Source organism: Saccopteryx bilineata, chromosome 5 (assembly GCF_036850765.1).
Source record: "Saccopteryx bilineata isolate mSacBil1 chromosome 5, mSacBil1_pri_phased_curated, whole genome shotgun sequence".
NCBI classification, from domain to species: domain Eukaryota; kingdom Metazoa; phylum Chordata; class Mammalia; order Chiroptera; family Emballonuridae; genus Saccopteryx; species Saccopteryx bilineata.
This window is the reverse complement of record NC_089494.1, coordinates 37,861,937-37,885,888: the sequence shown is the minus strand read 5'-3', so window position 1 is coordinate 37,885,888 and position 23,952 is coordinate 37,861,937. Positions and strand designations below refer to the sequence as shown.

Sequence of the window (23,952 nt, the reverse complement as noted above, 5' to 3'; positions counted from 1 at the left end):
GGGTACAGTGCCACCGAACAAAAAGAGAGAGAAGAAGGAAAAAGGAAGAAGATAACCTTTCAAAATCAAGAATAATCCACAGTCTTTATAACTTTTTACACTTTTTTTTTCTTTCATTTTTTTATCTTGATTTTTTTCTTCCACCTTGGTCCTTTTATCCTCTCTTTATCTTATTCTTTTCATCTTGAACTTCATTACCCATAGGTGTTACATTTCCCATTCTTTTTTTTCTTTCTATGAGGGTTATATTTGAAAACCTTAACTCTCCCTTTTTTTTCTTTCTTTCCTTTTCTCTCTCTTTTTTCTTTTTTCTCCTTCTTTTTTGGTTTCTTTTATTCTCTTTCACTTTTCCTCTCATTTGATCCTCACTCACAAACAAATTATTTTATTTTGGATTCAAATTTTTTCTTTGTGGCATTTTGTGTGCTTTTTACTTCGCTTTTTAATTCATTAGCATTCCTCCCAACCCCGGCTTTCCATTCTATGTAGTTTTTGTTCCATTTAATACAATAGTATTTTTTTCTTTTTTTTCCTTTTTCTTGTTTTCTCTTTCACTATATCTCTCATTCGACTGTCATTTACAAGCAAATTATTTTACTTGATCCAAATTTTTTCCTTGTAGCATTTTGTGGGTCCTTACCTCGTTTTTTGCCCTTTTGTCACTTCTCCCCAACTTAGGCCCTTCATTCTAGGTAGTTTTTGTTCCATTTAGCACAATATAATTCTCAGTTTTTCACGATATTTTCTCAAAAATAATAATAATTAAAATTTTTTTTTAATTCTTTATCAATTCTTATTAGTGTTATTAACAAAACCACCTTCAGATACCATTAAGGAAAAGGAAATCGAATATCATGGATACAAAAGACAGAGATGTAGCACAGATAGATGAGGAAAGATCTATAGAAAATAATTTTAATAGATTATAAAACTTGGAGTTAAATGACAGAAAATTTAAAATAGAAATCCTAAAAATACTCAGAGATATACAAGAAAGCACAGAACGGCAATTTAGGGAGCTCAAAAAACAACTCAATGAACAGAAAGAATATATTACCAAGGAAATTGAAACTATGAAAATGAATCAAACAGAGATGAAAAACTCAATTCATGAACTGAAAAATGAGGTAACAAGCTTAGCTAATAGAACAGGCCAGATAGAAGAGAGAATTAGTGACATAGAAGACAGGCAACTAGAGGCACAACAGAGAGAAGAGGAGAGAGACTCACAAATTTAAAAAAATGAGAAAACCCTACAGGAATTGTCTGACTTCATCAGAAAGAGCAACATAAGAATAATAGGTATATCAGAAAGAGAAGAGAGAGAAAATGGAATGGAGAACATATTCATATAATAGACAAGAACTTCCCAAGCATATGGAAAGAACTAAAGCCTTAAATTCAAGAAGCAAACAGAGTACCGAGTTATCTTAACCCCAAAAAATCTACTCCAAGGCACATCATAATGAAATTGGCACAAACCAATGATAAAGAAAAAATTCTCAACGCAGCCAGGGAAAAGAAGAATACAACATATAAAGGAAGGCGTATTAGATTATCATCAGATTTCCAACAGAAACTCTATAAGCTAGAAGAGAGTGGATCCCAATATTTAAAGTTCTGAAAGATAGGAACTTTCAGCCAAGAATACTATATTCATCAAAGCCATCCTTCAAATACGAAGGAGAAATAAAAACATTCACAGATACAGAAAAGATGAGGGAATTTATCACCAGAAAACCCTCACTTCAGGAAATACTAAAGGGGGTTTTCTGACCAGATACAAAGAACAAAACAAAACCACAAGTAAAAGCTCTACCAAGAACACAATAAAATCAAATTTAATCTGTGACAACAAAAATAAAAAAGGGGAAAGGATGAAGATTAACAGTAGCAAAGGAGGATGGAGTGCAGATGCACCCATGAGATAGTGCACTACAATGAACATGGTAGGTACCCTTTCCATTACTTAATGGTAACTACCCTGAAAAAACCACCACGGAAGCACATGACTTGAAAAATCAAGCTGTTTTCTGTTATTTACCCAAGTAAATTGGATTGTCAGATGGACCTCTTGTCTTGGGAGAGCTGAACCGAAAACCCTGACTGTGGAGACCTGAAGAGGCCAATCTAGAGATTCTAGAAAGATGAATGCACTGCATAGAGACCTCTTAATGATGACAAAAAGCTGCCATTTCGGGGGTATTTACTAGATTTTGAACTCTTTATTATCCTAAGGCAATCAACTGGAAGGCAGAGAACACAGCTCAAAATTCTTTTCTTTGCATCGAAGGGCTTCCAACATATCGTGGTGACCACTTAGTTTTCCAGTTATAGTTTTTATATCTTTACTATGAAAATTATTTTATTTGTTCACAATGGTCTATTTATGGTTCCCTAAAAACACACCTTGAATTTAAAAAAAGTTTTATTGAGATATAATTCACATAACCGTACAATATACCTATTTAAAGTGTGCAGCACCATGGTTTTTAGTACATCCACAAAATAGCACAACCATAACAACAACTAGTTTTAGAACATTCTCATTTTTTTCCCCCATTAAAAATCCCAGCTCCATACCCATTAACAATCATTCCCCTATTTTCCTCTACCCACCTTTCTCCAGCCACTAATCTATTTTCTTTCTCTTTCTTGCCTGTTCTGTACATTTCAAACAGATGGAACTATAAAATATGTGGTCTTCTGTCGTTGGATTCTTTCACTTAGTATTATGTTTTGCAAGTTCATCCACATTGTAGAATGTATCAATACTTCCTTTTTTATTGCCGAATAATATTTTATTGTATGAATATATAATTTTTAATTCATTACTTGGTAGACATTAGGGTTATTTAGCTATTATAATTGTACTATGAAAATTCATGTACAAGTTTTGGTGTGGAACATGCTTTTATTTCTCTTGGGTATATACCTAGGAGTAGAATTGCTATAGCATGCTATCGCTATGTTTATCCTTCTGAGGAAGAACTAGGCTGTTTTCTCCACATCCTGTTACTGTTAATATCTTGCCTTGTTATTATCTGCTTTATGTTTAAAATAGGTTCTTTTGTATGTTTGTATTATCAAGTTCTCAGAGTTCTTTATGTATTGTTGATCAAAATCTATTATCTGTTGCCTGAGTTTTAATATTTTCTCTCATTCTGTGGATTGTTATTTCACTGTCTTAATGCAAAGTACAAATAATTTTAATTTAGTGAAATCTAACATACCTGTTTTTTCTTTTATTACATGTTTCTGTTGTCACAATTAAAAAGCCATTGCTTAATCTGAGGTCCTGAAGCTTTACCCCTGTTTTATTTTTTTCATGAATTTTATTGTTTTAGCTCTTATATTTATGACTTTTATCCTTTTGAATTAATTTTTGTATATGGTGTTAGGTAGGGGTCCAGCTTTGTTCTTTTTGCACGTGGAAATCCAGTTATTTCAGCATACAACTTGCATTTTAGAACTTTTAAAGGACAACAGTATTGATACATATAAACCTTTCAGGATTCTGTAAATATCTAACATTTGGTTTTTGTGTGCAAACAGTTTGGGGACAAGGTTTCTTTTGATGAGAAATTCCATGTGTTGTTATGAATACCTAATATTCTTTTACCTTACACAAATGACAGAATGAGATGCATTTTTTTTGTAACACAGTAGATCAGTGGATATATTACAATTTTTTGTTGTTATAACCTTTTCTGGATTATACATTACTGACCCTACCATTATCAGAGCTAATAAAGAATTGTCTGCCACTTGGTTTTTGGGTACAAATATGATTTGGAGGATAAATTTGTATTTGAAGAGAAATACTATAGATTATTTTGCATATCTTATATTCTCCTTTTAATAATTAACAGGATGTATTATATGCAGTGTATGGCAAATCAGTAGGTACTTATACTCTATAGGGTATAATTTTATTTCTTGAAGTTTATATTACTGAACATACCCCTTTATGCAGACATGTGAGGACAGTTTGTCCTGTTTTCCATGAGGTATTTTTGGAAAGGTGGCATTAATCAGTTCTACATTCTTTGACATTTTTTAATCCAATAATCTTATAGCTCTATGTGGCAGTTTTTAACTGGTGGGCTGTGGCACACTAGTGTGCCACAAAAAAATTTAAAACATGCAATACCTGACAATTTATTCAGGGGCACTTACCTCATTTCCTTTAAACTGTCAAATGAAAAAATAATAATAGCCAACACAACAGTAGCCATCCAGTGTGTTGGCCTGTTTTGAACCATAAATATATAGGTTATATAGTAGAGTTGCATCTTTTTGATCATGTTGCATAATAAGATTGCATCTAATTGGTTAAATCTTGGTACCAGAAATCCTTATATACAAGGGTAGACCACTTGATTTTTTTAAAAAGTCACTTTGGAACAAAAAGGATAGGTAATTATTATTATTATTGTAAATCAGTCAAAATTATACCTATTTTTTTTGTCAGATTGGCCCAAAATATATTTTTTGGTGTGCTACAGAATTTTAGTACTCAGTTTATGTATGCTATGGGATGAAAACGGTTGAAAATCAACTGCTGTAATGTATAAAATATTCCAAGGTATAGCTAGCACCTTTCCAAATGGTCAGGGAAAGTCTATAAGGGCAAAGGACATTTCTCAACCAAACAATCTATCTCTAACTTCACAGGGTGTTGCTTAGGAGTTAAAATGGACTTTTTGATACTCTGTTTGCTTTTTCATTGCATTTCTTGTTCTGCTGGAGTTTCGAGTTTTTCCAGAACATAGTGCACTGTTAGTCACTACAGATTATCCCTCCTCACTTTCCTTTTTCTGAGATCTTAGAATGGTTTGAGTGAACTGAAAGCTTGTTCAGAGATAGATGTTTTAGAAGTTCAGAGTGAGTGGTTTAAAAGTGGTGGCAGTCAGTCCCTGAAACCAAGTGGCCTTGGGGTAAATACCTCCCACTGACATGCCATCAGTAATCAAGGCTCAGCTGCAAAAGGAGGGTGAACACAGCCTACAAGGTGCACACACCTGGAGTGCCTAGCTTGAGTGAACGGGGAAAGTGTGCCACTGAATTTGATAAGACACATATTACGTTAGTCTACTCTACCAACCCCTGGAAACATAGCAGCTCACCTAATACACAGAAACAAACATAAGGGGGCTGCCAAAATGAGGAGACAAAGAAACATGTCCCAAATGAAAGAACAGAACAAAATTCCAGAAAAATAACAAAACAAAATGGAGACAAGCAATCTACTAGATAGAGACTTCAAAACACTGGTTATAAGGATGCTCAGTGATCTTAGAGGAAGAGTTGATGACCTTAGACAGAACTTCAATAATATAAAAGGAGATGTGGAAACCATAAAAAAGAATCAGTCATAGATGAAGGATACGATAACTGAAATGAAGAATTATTTACAGGGAATCAACAGAGTAATTGAAGCTGAGAATCAACTCATCAGTATGGAATATAAGGAAGCAAAAACACCCAATCAGAACAGCGAAAGAAAAAAGAATAAAAAAAGAGTGAGAGTAATATAAGGAACCCCTGAGACAACTTCAAGCATACCAACATGCACATCATAGGAGTGCCAGAAGGAGAAGAGAGAGCGCAATAAATTGAAAACCTATTTGAATAAAGTAATGACAGAAAACTTTCCTAACCTGGTGAAAGAAATAGATATACAAGTCTAGGAAGCACAGAGAATCCTAAACAAAATGAATCCAAAGAGGCCTGCACCAAGACACATCATAATTAAAATGCCAAAGGTTGAAGACAAAGAACCTTGAAGCATCAAGAGCAGTTAGTTACCTTCACAGGAGCTCTCATAAGACTGTCAGCTGATTTCTCAACAGAAACTTTGCAGGTCAGAAGAGATTGGCAAGGAATATTTAAAGTGATGAAAAGCAAGGGCCTACAACCAAGATTACTCTACCCAGAGAAGCTATAATTTAGCATCAAAGGACATATGAGAGCTTTCCCGACAAGAAAAAGCTGAAGGAATTCATCACCACCAAACCAATATTACAAGAAATGTTAAAGGGTCTTCTTTAAAAAGAAGAAAAGGAAAGTTAAAAAATTTCAACAATAAAGTGGCAATAAATACATATCTATCAACAGTTGAATCTAAAAAATAAAATAAATGAACAAGTAGAACAGAAACAGACTCATAAATAGAGAACGTTTTGATGGTTGCCAGATGGGAGGGGTGTTGGGGGAATGGGTGAAGAAGATGAAGGGGTCGGGAAGTACAATTGGTAGTTACGTAATAGTCATGGGGGATGTAAAGTACAGCATAAGGAATATAGTCTATAGTATTCTCATAACTATGTATGGTGTCAGATACGTATTGGGATAATCACTTAGTAAGTTATATAATGTCTAATCACTGGGGTGTGCACCTGAAACTAATGTAATATTGTATGTCAACTTAATTTAAAAATAAAAAATGATTAAAAAAATAAAGTGCTGGTGAGTTATTAGAAGCAGACAGAGACAGTTTGAGGAAAGTAGGATCGTGAGAAGTGAAAATATGAAGAGATGTTTTAGAGCAGGGTTGGCAAACTTTTCCTTAAAAGACCCTATATTAAATATTTTAGGTTTGCCAGCTATAGTCTTTGTTTTCTTAAATTCCATTCTTACAGTGGAAAAGTAATCATAGAAAACAAATAGTGAACGGAGTGGCTATGTTCCAATAAATCTTTATTTACAGAAAATGACAATTTACACATAATTACTTTCAAAGTGTATGTGTGTGTCAAGTATATATTGTACTGCACATTTTCATAGAGGGTGTACAGTGGCAATTTGTACTTTATAATTGAGATATCTGGTTTCTCAAGGCTAGCCTTGAGGTAATTAGGTTGTACCATCGTCCAGATGTGTAAGATAGTTCCAGGAAAGTTCTTACTATTTATAGATGATTCCTCATAGATGCCAGAAGTAACTTTGTACTCCTTGGAACTCTTGTATTTTATCTGCCCCGTGCTGAGCACTCTCATCACCTTCTACTCCCTGTTGTAGCTTGGCTCTACTTATCTACCTCTTATCTCCCTTCTTGTTTTTCACATTATTTGACTCACAATGTTCACTTGGGAGATGTGGTGTCAGGCAGCAAATATTCCATCTCTCAGCTTTCTGGGAAAGTGATAAGATTGTACTTCTACCACCTTGGCTCCATGAGTTAGTTGCTTTGGTGGAGAAATAGTGCGTGCCCCTTTCAGGTGGAACATTTAATAGCTAGTGCTCTACTCCTTCTTTTTCTTCCTATTAACTGTGATCGTATGTTGGGATGGAGGCTGAGTCCTTAAATGATTACAAAAATCCGAGCTCCCTGCTGACCTGCAAGAGACATGTAGCTTGAGTGAGATTTTATTTACTGATTTTAGAGAGAGGAGAGAGTGAAAGGCAGGAAAGAGAAGTGGGAAGCATCAACTTGTTCTTGTATGGGCCATGACCAGGCAAGCTTGGAGTTTCACACTGCTGACCGCAGTGTTCCAGGTCAAATCCTTATTCGCTGTGCCACCAGAGGTTAGGCAAAAGAAATATATTTTTGATGCTTTAAGGGGTTGAGATATTGGGGATATTTGTACAAAGCATAAACAATCCTGTTCTGAAAGATGCACGAAACCAGCACTTCCAATGCTGTAGCCACCAGCCACATGTGGCTAGCAGGCCCCTGAAGTATGGCTAGTCTAATTGGAAAAACGTTGTAAGTATACAACACACACTGGAGTTTGAAGACTTAGTGTGCCAAAAAGTATGTAAAATATCTCATTAGTAATTTTAAGATGTTGTTTACATGTTGAAATAATATTTGGATATATTGAGTTAAATAAAATATATTATTAAAATTAATTTCACCTATTTCTTTTGTACTTTAAAAAATTATACATGTGTCTTGCATTATCTTTCTGTTGGACAGTGCCGCACAGAACTGTAAGCTTATTGAAGATAGAAGCTCTGTTTCACCTTTATTTTCCTACGATGTCTAACATGTCTTACATACATAACCTAGGATATGGGATATATTAAACAAATACAAGTTTAACAAGTAAACTATGGTTCCACTCATATTTAGTTAAACATGAAAAAGAATGAAGTCTTCAACATGAAGCCTATTTGTATTTTTGTGTTTAATAATCCCCTCTTTGAGTTCCTTTAGCTAAAAAATAAATCCCTTAATCTTTAAAACCATCAGAAAATCGAATGCTATGTTTTTATGTTATGTTTATGTGACGTTAATGTTTTTAAAATGTTGCATTCTGGAAAAAAAGAAGTGGAGATTATGGTCATTAAATACTTGTCCTGATCAAATTTTTAATGAGGTCGCTCCTATGACTAGCATTTTCTTATCTTTGTAAAAATAACCAAGAAGTCCCTGTGTGTTTAGTCATAATTGTGACCTTTATTTACTTGCCAGTGTCAGCCACATGTTATTTATTATATTGTCTTGCCCTTTGTATGAGTCCTTGTGCTACAAATCTAAAGGAAAAAGAACAGGAGAAATAGAGCAGTCCTCAGAGCTTTTGCAATGTCAGGTGTGGGGTATGCCTCATGTGAGGAAGCAGGGCTTTCCGTTTCTAGATGAGTGAGAAAGAAAGCAAAGTAGGTGGTGAAAGGAGCCCTAGAAAGTAATAACACATCTATAAAATAGAAGGGGTGGATAAAACATGAAGCAACAAGATGATGGAAAAAATTTTAAGCACTTAATACATTATAGCTGTTGGCATCAGAATGTATGACGCTAATGGGAAGTGTGGAAGGACACATACTGGGCCGTGCTACTGGTTAAGGACAGGAGGGGAAGCTGGTGCAGGGGACGGGGAGACAGATGCCCCATCAAAAGACTATAGAATAAGCAAGGACTTGTCTGCACCAACTTATATATAATTTCACTTGCATAAAATTATATTATGTATATGTGCATAGAAAGACATATGTGTCAAATATCAAAATATTAGTGATGAGTCTCTCTCTGAATGGTGGGTGAACTTCAGGTGATCTTTACTTTCTTTGTTACACATTTAAATTTTTTTCCCCAATGAGCATTTATCATTTGTATAATCAGTAAATAATCAGATCCAGCATTTTGTATTTATGAGTAACTTCGGGACAAAGTTTAAGGACCCAACCAGAAGTTATCTATTTTGTTTAAATCCTATTAAAACAACCATCAAATTATTATAAATTTAATAAGAGATGTAATCAGAAATGTAATAAGTGAATGGATTCATTTTGGGCATAAGGGACTATTTTAAATGTGCATATTTATAGGTCTAACTCAGGTCGCCTCCTGCCTGAGTTAGGCTCCCATCAACCTTCTAACTGAAAAAGGAAATGGGTGGTTCAGACCAAGGAAGCATCTTATCTGAAAGCGAACATTTCTTTAGAAGGAAAGAAAGTGCGTTTGTGAGATTATAGAGGATTTGGGAATTATGCCACGAGGGTACATGCTGAGTAATGTCAGTTTTCGAGGCAGGCTGCCAAATTTTGTCAAAGAAAGGCAAATACGGGGTTTGTTTTGCAATATCTGGAAAACCTGGAACTCTAATTTCTGGGGAAATCTTTCCAAAATGAATTTAGAATGAAGGCATTTTACTTCCAAAAATTACATGTAGCAAGAGGAAAAGAAAAACAAAGTATAATAAGATATAAGATGAGAAAAGGTTTTTCCTCCCCACTCCCCCAAGAGATTGTAACTTTGTTGAATTCAATTATGTGTCCGACTACCTCAGAGAAAACATCCTCATAGGGTTAATTTTACTGAAACTCCTGAGCAAGGGCAAAGTAAAGAAATTATCTTTCACAATTAGTTCACTTTTCTCCATCTTTAAAACTGTGCAAAAACAATGTGTTATGTATGAAAAACATTCTAAATAGCTTGGGGATCTCGAGCAAATCATTTAAACCAGTGGTCCCCAACCTTTTATGGGTCACAGATCAGTTTAATGTCAGAAAATATTTTCACGGACCGGCCTTTAGAGTGGGACGGATAAATGTATCACGTGACTGAGACAAGCGTCAAGAGTGAGTCTTAGCACACTGCGAGTGGGGGTCGCCGGCCACCGGTGCCCGGAGCGCCCCATTCGCGCACGTGCCTTGGGCATTCCACGCGCCCAGGGCGCCCTACTGGCCCGCACACCCAGGGGGCTCCATTATCCTGCGCCTGGTGCGGTCCAGCCGCCAGCGGCGGGGCGAGCGGGAGAGGCTTGGGAGATTCTCTCCGTGGGCGGGGCACCTCACCCAGCCATTCAAGCTAACAATCAAGCGTTGGGGGAGGGGCGCGCGCAGGCAGCCTAAAATACCTTCGGAAACACAGCTGCGACCCAATCACTGAAATTAGCTTAACCCATAAAATCTGCGCACCCTCGGTTCTAATTGATAAGATCTCTCTCAGTTCAGCGATCCAAGACAAGAGGCGTGATATTTTTTAGTGCCTCCCGCTAAAGGGGCGGGGGCAACTTCTGATTGATAGAGCCTCCATATTCAGGGATAAACGCTAACAAGAAGGACTTGGCAGATAATAAGGTCTATACTACACTAGTCGTAAGCAGAGACTAGTGCCTCTTCTTCCCTGCAAAAACAGGCTACAAAGTGTGGAAAGCCTGGGTTGAGAGGTCCAACTAAATGATAGGTGCTGAACAGTCACCTTGACAACAATTGACTCCCACCCCCGCCTGATTACACTGGAGGCCCTGACTCTCAGAGCCTTTCCCAAAGCCTTGCACTGAGTGGGGATAGAGTGGGGATTTCCCAGCTCTTTGAGCCTCTTACTCCCCAGGCAGAAGCAGTTGCAGCCTTATAGCTGGATCACCAGGCTGCTAATTCAGAAAGGGGGGACTAGGAGAGAGAATCCAGGAAAGCAAACTCTCTCATCGTTGGACCCTGCAAACGCCAACAAGCCTTTACTTCCAGCAAGACTAAAGCCAATTATATGGCATTGCCATAGAATCCCATCAACTGCAAATCCCTACCTAAGAGTGACACAGGGGCGGAGCCTGGGGTACAGAGTCACCGACTAGGAAGAGGGAGAGAAAAGAAAAAGGAAGAAGTTAACCTCTCAAAATCAAGAAAAACCCACAGACTTTACAACTTGATCCACTAATTTTTTTTGTTGTTGTTGTTGTTGTTTGTTTCTTCTATCTTTTTGCCTTTATTTCCTCCACCTCGGTCCTTCTATTCTCTGCCCATCTTATGCTTCCCCTTTCTTGAACTACACTACCCATGAGTGTTGCATTTTATTTTTCTTCTTCATCCTCACCCTCCTTTAAGGTTATACTCCAAAACACTTAACTCTCACTCTCTCCTCTTTTGTTTTTTTTTTGTCTTGCTTTATTTTGTTTTTTTCTCCTCCTATTTTATTTCTTCCTTCATTTTTCTCTTTTTCTTATTTTTTCCTTTCTATTCGTTTTTTCTTTTCTCATTTTACTTTCCTCCCATATAATCCTCAATCACGAACAAATTAGTTAATTTGGGACTCAAGGCTTTTTTTTGGCTTTATTTCTCTTTTTTGCTTTTGTTTTTATATTTTTTTTCTCTTGTTTGTTTATTTTTGTGGCATTTTGGGTCCTCCCAACCCAAGGTCTCCATTGTATTTAGTCTTCGCTCCACTTAATACAACAGATTTTTACTTATTATTTTTATTTTTTCTTCTTTATTATTCTTTTTTGGTCCTTTTTTCTGATTCCCTCTTATCCCTCTCATTATATCTCTTAGTTGACCATCACTTACAAGCAAATCATCTTATGCTTGTCTAAGATTTTCTTCCTTTTTTTTTTTTTTTTTTTTTTTTTTTGCATTTAGTAGGTCCCTACTCCCTTTTTTTGCCCCTTGAACTCTTCACCCCAAATCAGGCCCTCCATTATAGGCACGATATTTCCCTGAGGAGGGGAGAGGAGGGAAAGAGAAGAGAGAAAAAAAGGGGGAAATAATAAATTATTACTGTTTTTTTTTTGTGGGGTGTTTTACCTTTTTTTTTTTTCTTTTTACTCTTTATTAATTCTAATTAGTGCTATCAATAAGACCACCCTCAGATGCCGATAAGAAAGAGGAAATCGAATATTATGGATACAAAAGAAAGAGAGGTAACACAAATAGATGTGGAAAAATCTATGGAGAAAAGACTTAACATATTGGAAGCCTTGGAGCTAAATGACAGAGAATTTAAAATAGAAATCTTAAAAATACTCAGAGATATACAAGAAAACACAGAAAGGCAATATAGGGAGATCAGAAAACAACTCAATGAACACAAAGAATATATTACCAAGGAAATTGAAACTATAAAAACAAATCAAACAGAAATGAAAAACTCAATTCACGAGCTGAAAAACGAGGTAACAAGCTTAGCTAACAGAACAGCCCAGATTGAAGATAGGATTAGTGAAATAGAAGACAAACAACTTGAAGCACAACAGAGAGAAGAAGAAAGAGACTCAAAAATAATAAAAAACGAGAAAGCCCTACAGGAATTGTCTGACTCCATCAGAAAGAATAACATAAGAATAATAGGTATATCAGAGGGAGAAGAGAAAGAAAATGGAATGGAGAATATACTCAAACAAATAATAGACGAGAACTTCCCAAGCCTGTGGAAGGAACTAAAGCCTCAAATTCAAGAAGCAAACAGAACACCAAGTTTTCTTAACCCCAACAAACCCACTCCAAGGCACATTATAATAAAGATGACACAAACCAATGACAAAGAAAAAATTCTCAAGGCAGCCAGGGAAAAGAAGAGTACAACATATAAAGGAAGGCCTATTAGATTATCATCAGATTTCTCAGCAGAAACTCTACAAGCTAGAAGAGAGTGGACCCCAATATTTAAAGCCCTGAAAGAGAGGAACTTTCAGCCAAGAATACTATACCCATCAAAGCTATTCTTCAAGTATGAAGGAGATATAAAAACATTCACAAATACAGAAAAGATGAGAGAATTTATCAACAGAAAGCCCCCACTCCAGGAAATACTAAGGGGGGTTTTCCAACCAGATTCAAAGAACAAAAGAAAACAACACCACAAGTAACAGCTCCACCAAGAACACAATAAAACCAAACTTAAACTGTGACAACAAAGGAAAAAAAGGGGGGAGAGGATGGAGATTAACAGTAGCAAAGGATGATGAAGTGCAGAAATACTTATAAGATAGGGTACTACAATGAATATGGTAGGTACCCTTTTCATTACTTAATGGTAACCACCCTTGAAAAAACCACCACAAAAACACTTGACTTAAAAAAGGTAGCAACAGAGGAAAGAAGTATGGAACACAAACAAACAAAAACAAATGATAGAAAAACAAAAGAGAAGAATCAAACTAGATACAAAACTAACAGAAAGCAATTTATAAAATGGCAGTAGGGAACCCACAAGTGTCAATAATTACACTAAATGTAAATGGATTAAACTTACCAATAAAAAGACACAGAGTAGCAGAATGGATTAAAAAAGAAAATCCAACTATATGCTGCCTACAAGAAACACATCTAAGCAACAAGGATAAAAACAAATTCAAAGTGAAAGGCTGGAAAACAATACTCCAAGCAAACAACACCCAAAAAAAAGCAGGTGTAGCAATACTCATATCTAATAATGCTGACTACAAGACAGAAAAAGTACTCAGAGACAAAAATGGTCATTTCATAATGATTAAGGGGAAGTTGAATCAAGAAGACATAACAATCCTTAATATATATGCACCAAACCAAGGAGCACCAAAATATATAAGACAGCTACTTATTGACCTTAAAACAAAAACTAACAAAAATACAATCATACTTGGAGACCTCAATACACCGCTGACGGCTCTAGATCGGTCATCCAAACAGAGAATCAATAAAGATATAGTGGCCTTAAACGAAATACTAGAACACCTGGATATGATAGACATCTACACGACACTTCATCCCAAAGCGACAGAGTATACATTTTTCTCTAGTGTACATGGAACATTCTCAAGAATTGACCATATGTTGGGCCACAAAGACAATATCAGCAAATTTAGAAAAATTGAAATTGTACCAAGCATATTTTCTGATCATAAAGCCTTGAAACTAGAATTCAACTGCAAAAAAGAGGGGGAAAAACCCACAAAAATGTGGAAACTAAACAACATACTTCTAAAAAATGAATGGGTCAAAGAAGAAATAAGTGCAGAAATCAAAAGATATATACAGACAAATGAAAATGACAATACGACATATCAGAATCTCTGGGATGCAGCAAAAGCAGTAATAAGAGGAAAGTTCCTATCACTTCAGGCCTATATGAACAAACAAGAGAGAGCCGAAGTAAACCACCTAACTTCACACCTTAAGGAACTGGAAAAAGAAGAACAAAGACAACCCAAAACCAGCCGAAGAAAGGAGATAATAAAAATCAGAGCAGAAATAAATGAAATAGAGAACAGAAAAACTATAGAAAAAATCAATAAAACAAGGAGCTGGTTCTTTGAAAAGATCAACAAAATTGACAAACCCTTGGCAAGACTCACCAAGGAAAAAAGACACAGGACTCAAATAAATAAAATCCAAAATGAAAGAGGAGAGATCACCACAGACATCATAGAAATACAAAGAATTATTGTAGAATACTATGAAAAATTATATGCCACCAAATACAACAATCTAGAAGAAATGGATAAATTCCTAGAACAATACAACCTTCCTAGACTGAGTCATGAAGAAGCAGAAAGCCTAAACAGACCAATCAGCAGGGAGGAAATAGAAAAAACTATTAAAAATCTCCCCAAAAATAAAAGTCCAGGCCCAGACGGTTATACTAGTGAATTCTATCAAACATTCAAAGAAGACTTGGTTCCTATTCTACTCAAAGTCTTCCAAAAAATTGAAGAAGAAGCAATACTTCCAAACACATTTTATGAGGCCAACATAACCCTCATACCAAAACCTGGCAAGGATGGCACAAAGAAAGAAAACTGCAGACCAATATCTCTAATGAATACAGATGCTAAAATACTAAACAAAATACTGGCAAACCGAATACAACAACATATTAAAAAAATAATACATCATGATCAAGTGGGATTCATCCCAGAATCTCAAGGATGGTTCAACATACGCAAAACCGTTAACGTAATACACCATATCAACAAAACAAAGAACAAAAACCACATGATCTTATCAATAGATGCAGAAAAGGCTTTTGATAAAATACAACACAATTTTATGTTTAAGACTCTCAACAAAATGGGTATAGAAGGAAAATATCTCAACATGATAAAGGCCATATATGATAAACCATCAGCCAACATCCTATTAAACGGCATAAAACTGAGGACTTTCTACCTTAAATCAGGAACAAGACAGGGTTGTCCACTCTCTCCACTCTTATTCAACGTGGTGCTAGAAGTTCTGGCCAGAGCAATCAGACAAGACAAAGAAATAAAAGGCATCCATATCGGAAAAGAAGAAGTAAAGCTATCACTTTTTGCTGATGATATGATCCTATACATCGAAAACCCGAAGGACTCCACAAAAAGATTATTAGAAACAATAAACCAATACAGTAAGGTCGCAGGATACAAAATTAACATACAAAAGTCCATAGCCTTTCTATATGCCAACAATGAAATATTAGAAAACCAACTCAAAAAAATAATCCCCTTCACGATTGCAACAAAAAAAATAAAATACCTAGGAATAAACATAACAAAGAACGTAAAGGACCTATATAATGAAAATTACAAAGCATTGTTAAGGGAAATCGAAAAAGATACAATGAGATGGAAAAATATTCCTTGTTCTTGGATAGGAAGAATAAATATAATCAAAATGGCCATATTACCCAAAGCAATATACAAATTTAATGCAATTCCCATCAAAATCCCTATGACATTTTTTAAAGAAATGGAACAAAAAATCATCAGATTTATATGGAACTATAAAAAACCCCGAATAGCCAAAACAATCCTAAGGAAAAAGAATGAAGCTGGGAGCATTACAATACCTGACTTTAAACTATATTATAGGGCCACGATAATCAAAACAGCATGGTATTGGCAAAAAAATAGACACTCAGACCAATGGAACAGAATAGAAAGCCCAGAAATAAAACCACATATATATGGTCAAATAATCTTTGATAAAGGGGCCTACAACACACAATGGAGAAAAGAAAGCCTCTTCAACAAATGGTGTTGGGAAAACTGGAAAGCCACATGCAAAAGAATGAAACTCGACTACAGCCTGTCCCCGTGTACTAAAATTAATTCAAAATGGATCAAAGACCTAAATATAAGACCTGAAACAATAAAGTACATAGAAGAAGACATAGGTACTAAAATCATGGACCTGGGTTTTAAAAAACATTTTATGAACTTGACTCCAATGGCAAGAGAAGTGAAGGCAAAGATAAATGAATGGGACTACATCAGAATTAAAAGTTTTTGCTCAGCAAGAGAAACTGATATCAAAATAAACAGACAGCCAACTATATGGGAACTGATATTTTCAAACGACAGCTCAGATAAGGGCCTAATATCCAAAATTTACAAAGAACTCATAAAACTCAACAACAAACAAACAAACAATCCAATAAAAAAATGGGAAGAGGACATGAACAGACACTTCTCCCAGGAAGAGATACAAATGGCCAACAGATATATGAAAAGATGCTCAGCTTCATTAGTTATTAGAGAAATGCAAATCAAAACTACAATGAGATACCACCTCACTCCTGTTAGATTAGCTATTATCAACAAGACGGGTAATAGCAAATGTTGGAGAGGCTGTGGAGAAAAAGGAACCCTCATCCACTGTTGGTGGGACTGTAAAGTAGTACAACCATTATGGAGGAAAGTATGGTGGTTCCTCAAAAAACTGCAAATAGAACTACCTTATGACCCAGCAATCCCTCTACTGGGTCAGAGGGATACCCCAAAACCTCAGAAACATTGATACGTGAAGACACATGTAGCCCCATGTTCATTGCAGCACTGTTCACAGTGGCCAAGACATGGAAACAACCAAAAAGCCCTTCAATAGAAGACTGGATAAAGAAGATGTGGCACATATACACTATGGAATACTACTCAGCCATAAGAAATGATGACATCAGATCATTTACAGCAAAATGGTGGGATCTTGATAACATTATAAGGAGTGAAATAAGCAAATCAGAAAAAAACAAGAACTACATGATTCCATACATTGGTGGAACATAAAAATGAGACTAAGAGACATGGACAAGAGTGTGGTGGTTACCAAGGGTGGGGGGGGAGGGAGGACATGGGAGGGAGGGAGGGAGAGAGTTAGGGGGAGGGGGAGGGGCACAGAGAACTAGATAGAGGGTGACGGAGGACAATCTGACTTTGGGCGAGGGGTTTGCAACATAATTTGATGACAAAATAACCTAGACATGTTTTCTTTGAATATATGTACCCTGATTTATTAATGTCATCCCATTACCATTAATAAAAATTTATTAAAAAAAAAAAAAGAGTGAGTCTTAGATGGATGTAACAGAGGGAATCTGGTCATTTTTTAAAAATAAAACATCGTTCAGACTTAAATATAAATAAAACAGAAATAATGTAAGTTATTTATTCTTTCTCTGCGGACCGGTACCAAATGGCCCACGGACCAGTACCAGTCTGCGGCTCGGGGGTTGGGGACCACTGATTTAAACTACCGGGGTCCCAGTTTTCTTTCTCATTTAGCTAAGCTGGAGAGTTTGGATGGTAAAACCTGCTATGGTCTTTCCTAGGTCTTACTTTTTTAAAGTAAAACACAAACTGCTTTATGATTTTGACATATTCATATCCTGTTTGATATAGATCAGCAAAATATTTTTAAATCAAGGTCCAATTCTTCTCTGCCCTGAAAAGCATTGTAGGTGAATTTATGCCATGGCTTAGAACTGTGACCTCCTCCAAAGTACCTTCGAGTCGTCTGCACACTGTGAGATTCTTTGCCTGGTTGTCACAGGATTGTGGTGATTGACAGGAGAATCCAACCAATATTAGTTTATGTCTGCATCTACAAGATCGCTGTGAGAAGAACGAGATTCAGCAATATTATCCCCATCACAAATGCAAATGTGCCTTGCCCTCAAGTCTTAGAGCTGCCCTGCTGGTGGTGACTCTGCCTGCCTGGGGTGGGATGTCTGCCCGGGTTCTTCCAGGAGCATGATCTGGTTCTTCATCAGGCCAGCCCTAGCTGCTCTGAGAGGCTCCTGGCCAGAACAGTGCCTGCAAGAGTGAACTGCGGAGCTGCTAAAGGCTACAGGGGCATTTTGTTCTGAACTATTTCCCTCTGTTCCTCCTCATCAGTTGAGGAGCTGGTAGGAGTCAACCAGCATATCTTTGAACAATTTTTGAATTGAAGGTGAATTCCAGGTGACCTTGAGATTTGACTGTCCCAAGTAAGATGATACTGAGTTTATCTGATATGTTTACCATCCTTCAATTGAAGAAAAACTGTGTATAGGTTATTCACTGAGTCTACACTTATTGAGTGCTTACTGTATGTCATGTTGGTGAGAAGTATGAAAAAAATAAAACAGTACAATGCAATAGAGAAAGACTGGAAGGAGTTACTAATTGAGATTGGGATAGCCTCATTGAGGAAATAACATTTCCTTCTCAGTAAAAGAAAAAGCCAGCCATGGCAAGGTCTGGTATTAGGATATTCTAGCAGAGAGACAAGAGGGGGAAAGGTGGGGATGAGCTTCACGTGTTCAAAGAACAGAGGCGAGGCCAGAGTGTCCAGAGTGCAATGTATGTGTGGGGAGAATGAAAGGGGCTGAGGTCAGAGAGGTAGGCAGGTGTGAGGACAGGTGAGCCTTGTAGGGAAAAGCTTGGATTTCATTGTAAGAACAATTAATCATTGGAGGGTTTGCAAAAGAAGGACACCATCTGATTTGTGCGTCTCTTAATTTCTCTGGCTGTTTAGTGGAGAATGGATAGTGGAAGAGTATGGAGATGGTTAGCAGTTAGTAATCCTATAATCCAGTGAGAGATGATGGTGACTTGGGCAGGATCTATGGGGATAGTAAAGTGTCATAGCTCTTGGACTTATTTTGGGGGAGAGCCCAATGGGCTTGTCAATGGATGCTTATAGGAGAGTAAGAAAAAGCATGAATCAAGGTCGATTCCTATGTTTTGGGCTTGCATAGCTGGACAGGTGGTAGTGGCCTCTACCGAGGAGGGGCACCTGGGGAGGGATGGTTTGGAGGCGTAAGGGTCCTGTTCTCACCCTGTTAAGTTTAAGCTGCATATTAGATACTGAAGGAGAGAGAGAGGTCAGAGAGGTTGACTGGCCCTCAGTGGAAAGACCTGGTTTGGAGATATAAATTTGTGAATCACTGGCACAGAAAGCTAGGTAAAACTGTAAACTAGTCCTATAATTTATCTTCAGTGTGTGCTAATTTCAGTCAGGAAAAAAAAATCTCTCTTATGAAACGATATGGTAAATTACTTATTACTTGGGCTTTTTGTAGTAGTTGATTATCAGGCAAATCAAATCACCGTATCACTTATATCTGATAATTGAGTTAATTTGCAATTACGGATGGTAGGCTGACTCGCTGAATAAAAAAAAAAATACAGAGCACAATGTTTATCTCCACAACCACGGTGTCAAGTGTCTCTTTGGCTCCTTTTAGGCTCAGGTCTGCTGGCCTGTTGAGAGTTTAATTCAGAATTTTTGTGCTTTTTTTTTTTTATTGCTAAGCTAGTGGCTTTATTCTTTCCTAGTATTGTATACTTTGGGAGGAATGCTTTTGGGGGAAATCCTATCCCCCCACCGCTCACCCTCATCTGAACTGTACCTTCAAAAATCATTTTCACTGGCAGGCCCAGCAGCCTGAAAGTTAGTTGAAGTGATAGAGAGATGCTTCACGTTATTGGATGTCCACTAAGTGCCTCTCTTAGCGCTAGTTGTTTGCACAGATTATTGCAAGATCGTATTAAAAAGCCTGCTTTTTTATTTTTATTTATTTATTTTTGTGTGAGAGAGAGACAGACAGGGATAGGCAGGAAGGGAGAGAGATGAGAAGCATCAACTTGTTGTTGCGGTATCTTAGTTGTTCATTGATTGCTTTCTCATATGTACTTTGACTGAGGGGCTCCAGTCAAGCCAGTGACCTTTGGGCTTAAGCCAGAGACCGTGGAGTCATGTCCATAATCCCACGCTCAAGTTGGTGACCTCAGGGTTTTGAACCTGGGCCCTCAGTGTCCCAGGTTGATGCTCTATCCACTGTGCCATTGCCTGGTCAGGCAAAACTCCTGCATCTTTATTTCCATTTTAATGATGAGGAAACAGAAGCTTAAGGTCACATGGCTAGTAAATGGCATAGTCAGAACTCAGAGCTGAGTCTGCCTAGTTCCAAATTTATTATAATATTTATTCTGCCAGGCTGTGACCAAAAATTCCCCTTAGTTCAATATTCTAGCCCTGTTTCCATCTATCAGCCCTTTTATGTCTCTCTAGCCAAATACCCAGTTAGCTACCACCCACAAATCTCTTTTTGAAAATGGTCACCAAAGGTACGCATGCCCACCCTCTGATGCTTCTTCTGCATTCTCTGTAGATTTCAGCCCCGAGCTCCCATGCCACACCTGCCTTCTCACCAACCATACCCTCTGCCACACTCTAGTATTGTATTAGTTAAACAAACCTCACGGTCTCTAACCTTTTCCCTTCAGCATTTCCCTATATTCCTGCCAAAATTCAATCTTGGCTTCATTCTTAGTTATAAGTTCCTGAGCCAAACTCATCACTAGTGGTCACTTCTTCCTTTTTCTCTGGCTCTCAGAATAAGGAGCAGAGGTTAGCAAATTTCCTGCTTCCCACCATCACATCCAGACTATTTTTTTGCTTTTTGTCTCTCAAGAACTTGTGTTTTGAACTCCATTTTCTCCTCTCCTTATATCTTGTAATTCTTCCATCTTATAGTCAACTCACACCTTCTACTCACTTCTCACCCCATTAAGAGGCCGCTTTTGCTGACTTCTTCTCTTTCTTCTGTTATCTTCAGGAGCCTGAACACTTATCTAGTCTCAGACCTTGCCTGAGAGATCTCTGGCCTCTGGATCTAGGCACAGCCACATTTCTCGTCTGAAATGATCTTCTCAGACGAGATTGGTTATGGTTCCGCCTCTTCTCAATCTTATCTCCTATTGAATCTTGGTTTTATTTTCACGGTGGCAGTTCTTCGTCCCAGCTGTTGCTTTGACATGCCATATTGGCCTCACCTGTCTCCCTGTTCATGTGGACCATTAGGTTTGCTGTTGATACTCAGTCCTGGCTAGCCTCATGGCCTTCAGAGTCTGGTTCCCATGTCCTGCAGCAGAGAACGTGGTGAGTAGACTCCATCATCTGATTTCTCTATTCCTGCTCTCACAGTAGTGAGTAAAAAAGAAAAAGCTATACACCCTGATTTCTTTTTTTATAATAAGGAAAATTTATTATAATATTTTTGCATATAGCCAAAAGTCACATGGTTAGGTAAATCAATGATTCAGTAACATCACCGAAGATGTGGGATATTTCCATTCTCTCCGACTGTGTTGCTTCTGTTAGGTTGTCTTCCATATGAGAAGTTATCTGCAGGATTGTGGGACAGCTGCTGCAGTTCCAGGGGCCGTGAAGAGACAAGATTCAGAAAAATTGGGTTGATGGATCTTCCCACAAATAACAACCTACATTAGACCTCTGGCTTCATTGCAATCTCATTGTTAATTAGCTCCCAATTGTGTTCCCCATAAGAGCAGTGAGTGTTTCCCAAATCCAGTCTCATCAAGCCCTGCCTGCCTTCTTTCTTTTTCTTTTTTCTTTAGGCCTCAAAAGTTTCTCCAGTATGTGTTCTTTTTTTTTTTAAAGCTTAGTTTTTTTTTTTTATTTAATCATTTTAGAGAGGAGAGGGAGAGACAGAGAGAGAGAGAGAGGAGAGACAGAGAGAGAGAGAAGGGGGGGAGGAGCTGGAAGCATCAACTCCCATATGTGCCTTGACCAGGCAAGCCCAGGGTTTCAAACCGGCGACCTCAGCATTTCTAGGTTGACACTTTATCCACTGCGCCACCACAGGTCAGGTCCAGTGTGTGTTCTTAATGCTCCTACTCTGTGGTCTCACCCATTCCTTCCATTTTACCTGCTCTTCCTGAGGCTGGTGCTGAGCATGTCACTTCAAGTTCACTCCACTTTTAGTGGGTTCCTGGGGTCTCTCATGTAGCATTCAAGATCATAACCTGGTCCCATACTACATCTTCAATTTTAATTTTCCTCCTTCCCTCCCTCCCTCCTTCCCTTCCTCCCTCCCTCCCTCCCTCTCTCCCTCCTTTCCTTTCCTTCCTTCCTTCCTTCCTTCCTTCCTTCCTTCCTTCCTTCCTTCCTTCCTTCCTTCCTTCATTCATTAAGTGAGAGGCAGAAAGGCAGAAATGGACTCCTGCATGTGCCCCGACTGGGATCCACCTAGTAAACCCCCTACAGGGCGATGCTCTGCCTACCTGGGGATATTGCTTTGTTGCTCAGCAACTGAGCTATTTTAGTGCCTGAGGCGAGGCCATGGTGCCATCCTCAGCGCCCAGGCCCAACTTACTTGAATGAGCCATGGCTGTGGAGGTAAGGGGGAGAGAGATAGAGAGTGAGAGATAGAAAGAGAAGAGAAGGGGTGAGGAAGCAGATGGTCACTTCTCCTGAATGCTCTGACCAAATATTGAACCCAGGACTTCCATACACTGGGCTGATGCTCTACCACTGAACCAACTAGCCAGGGCAATGTTAATTTTCTTATTTCTGTTCATGACTTTTCCTTAACTTTGCAAATGAAATTATTATACACTTTAATATTTAAGTCCATTGTCATTTGTTATAAGATCTTTCCTGATCTCTCTTATTCCCAGCAAGAAATTAGAGTCTTTTCTGAATTTTGAAGTCAATTACCTTATATCTCTTTTAATTTTGTATAATTATTTTTATATATCTCCACTACTGATTGCTCTAGCCCAGTTTTTAATATTTCACTATTTTTATTATTTGAACAATTCTTCAAGTGCTTGGTGTTCGATTGTTTTTAGTTATTGTTTATACTTTTTTTTTTGTCTCTGATTCTACCAAAAGTAATAGTATCTGCTATTTGCTTAGAAGACATCTCACTTTGGGGCCTTCTGGGACTGTACATAATTTTGCCTGGATAAAGCCCAAACAGTGTAATGAAAATCATTCCCCTGGGTATGTAGTTCGTTGATATGAGGTTGTTTGTGTCTTTTCAGTTATATATTGTTTTAGTTGAGAAGCATAGTAAAAAAAATTTAAATAAGTATCACCAAGTTAACATTGAGGCGCCTATTTTTTTCCTAACATTACCCAACTCTAATGATTCTACCTTTAAATGACCTGTGAACTCTTTATTTGCACTGCTGGTGCCTCATTTGTGACCCTTACCACCTCTCTTTGCCACCAGTTTCTTCTCATTTTCTTCTGCTATCTATCCACAGCAGACTGGTCTCCATCAAGAACAAAATGGGTGATTTGACTTCTCCACTTATACACAGTTTTTGACACTCTGGTGCTTCTAGAAATAAGTCATATTCACTTGTGGGAACTCAAGTTTCCATTAGATTCCCAATGACCTTTCCCAGGTTCAGATCTTGCCACTTACTCAGCTGTGTCTCCTGTCCTGGACATGCCAAGAGTGTCACTACTCCCAGAACAGACCAGGATCTTCTGAAGCCTGAAACATCTCATTTCTTACCTTGATCAATTCTCACTGACCATTTAAGACCAAGCTCAAATATCACCTTGTCTGTGAGGCCTTTCCTAATGTCCGCAAAGAGTGACTCCTTTTCTCTTTTCCTGTATTATTCATTCATTCCTTTATTGAAATCCAGGTGGTAAAAAATGTTGGGGTACAATGACACATAAGTCCTTAATATGGATTATTAAAGGCTGAACAGGGAAATGTACAAGAAAATGACACCACAGAGG

The 23,952-nt window shown here is 37.6% G+C and overlaps 1 protein-coding gene across 1 annotated transcript in view; it reads left to right on the top strand.

Annotated features, from left to right (window-relative positions):
• Positions 1-23,952, top strand: part of PLCL1 (phospholipase C like 1 (inactive)) — a 387,263-nt gene that overhangs the window by 173,802 nt on the left and 189,509 nt on the right. The window lies entirely within an intron of this gene.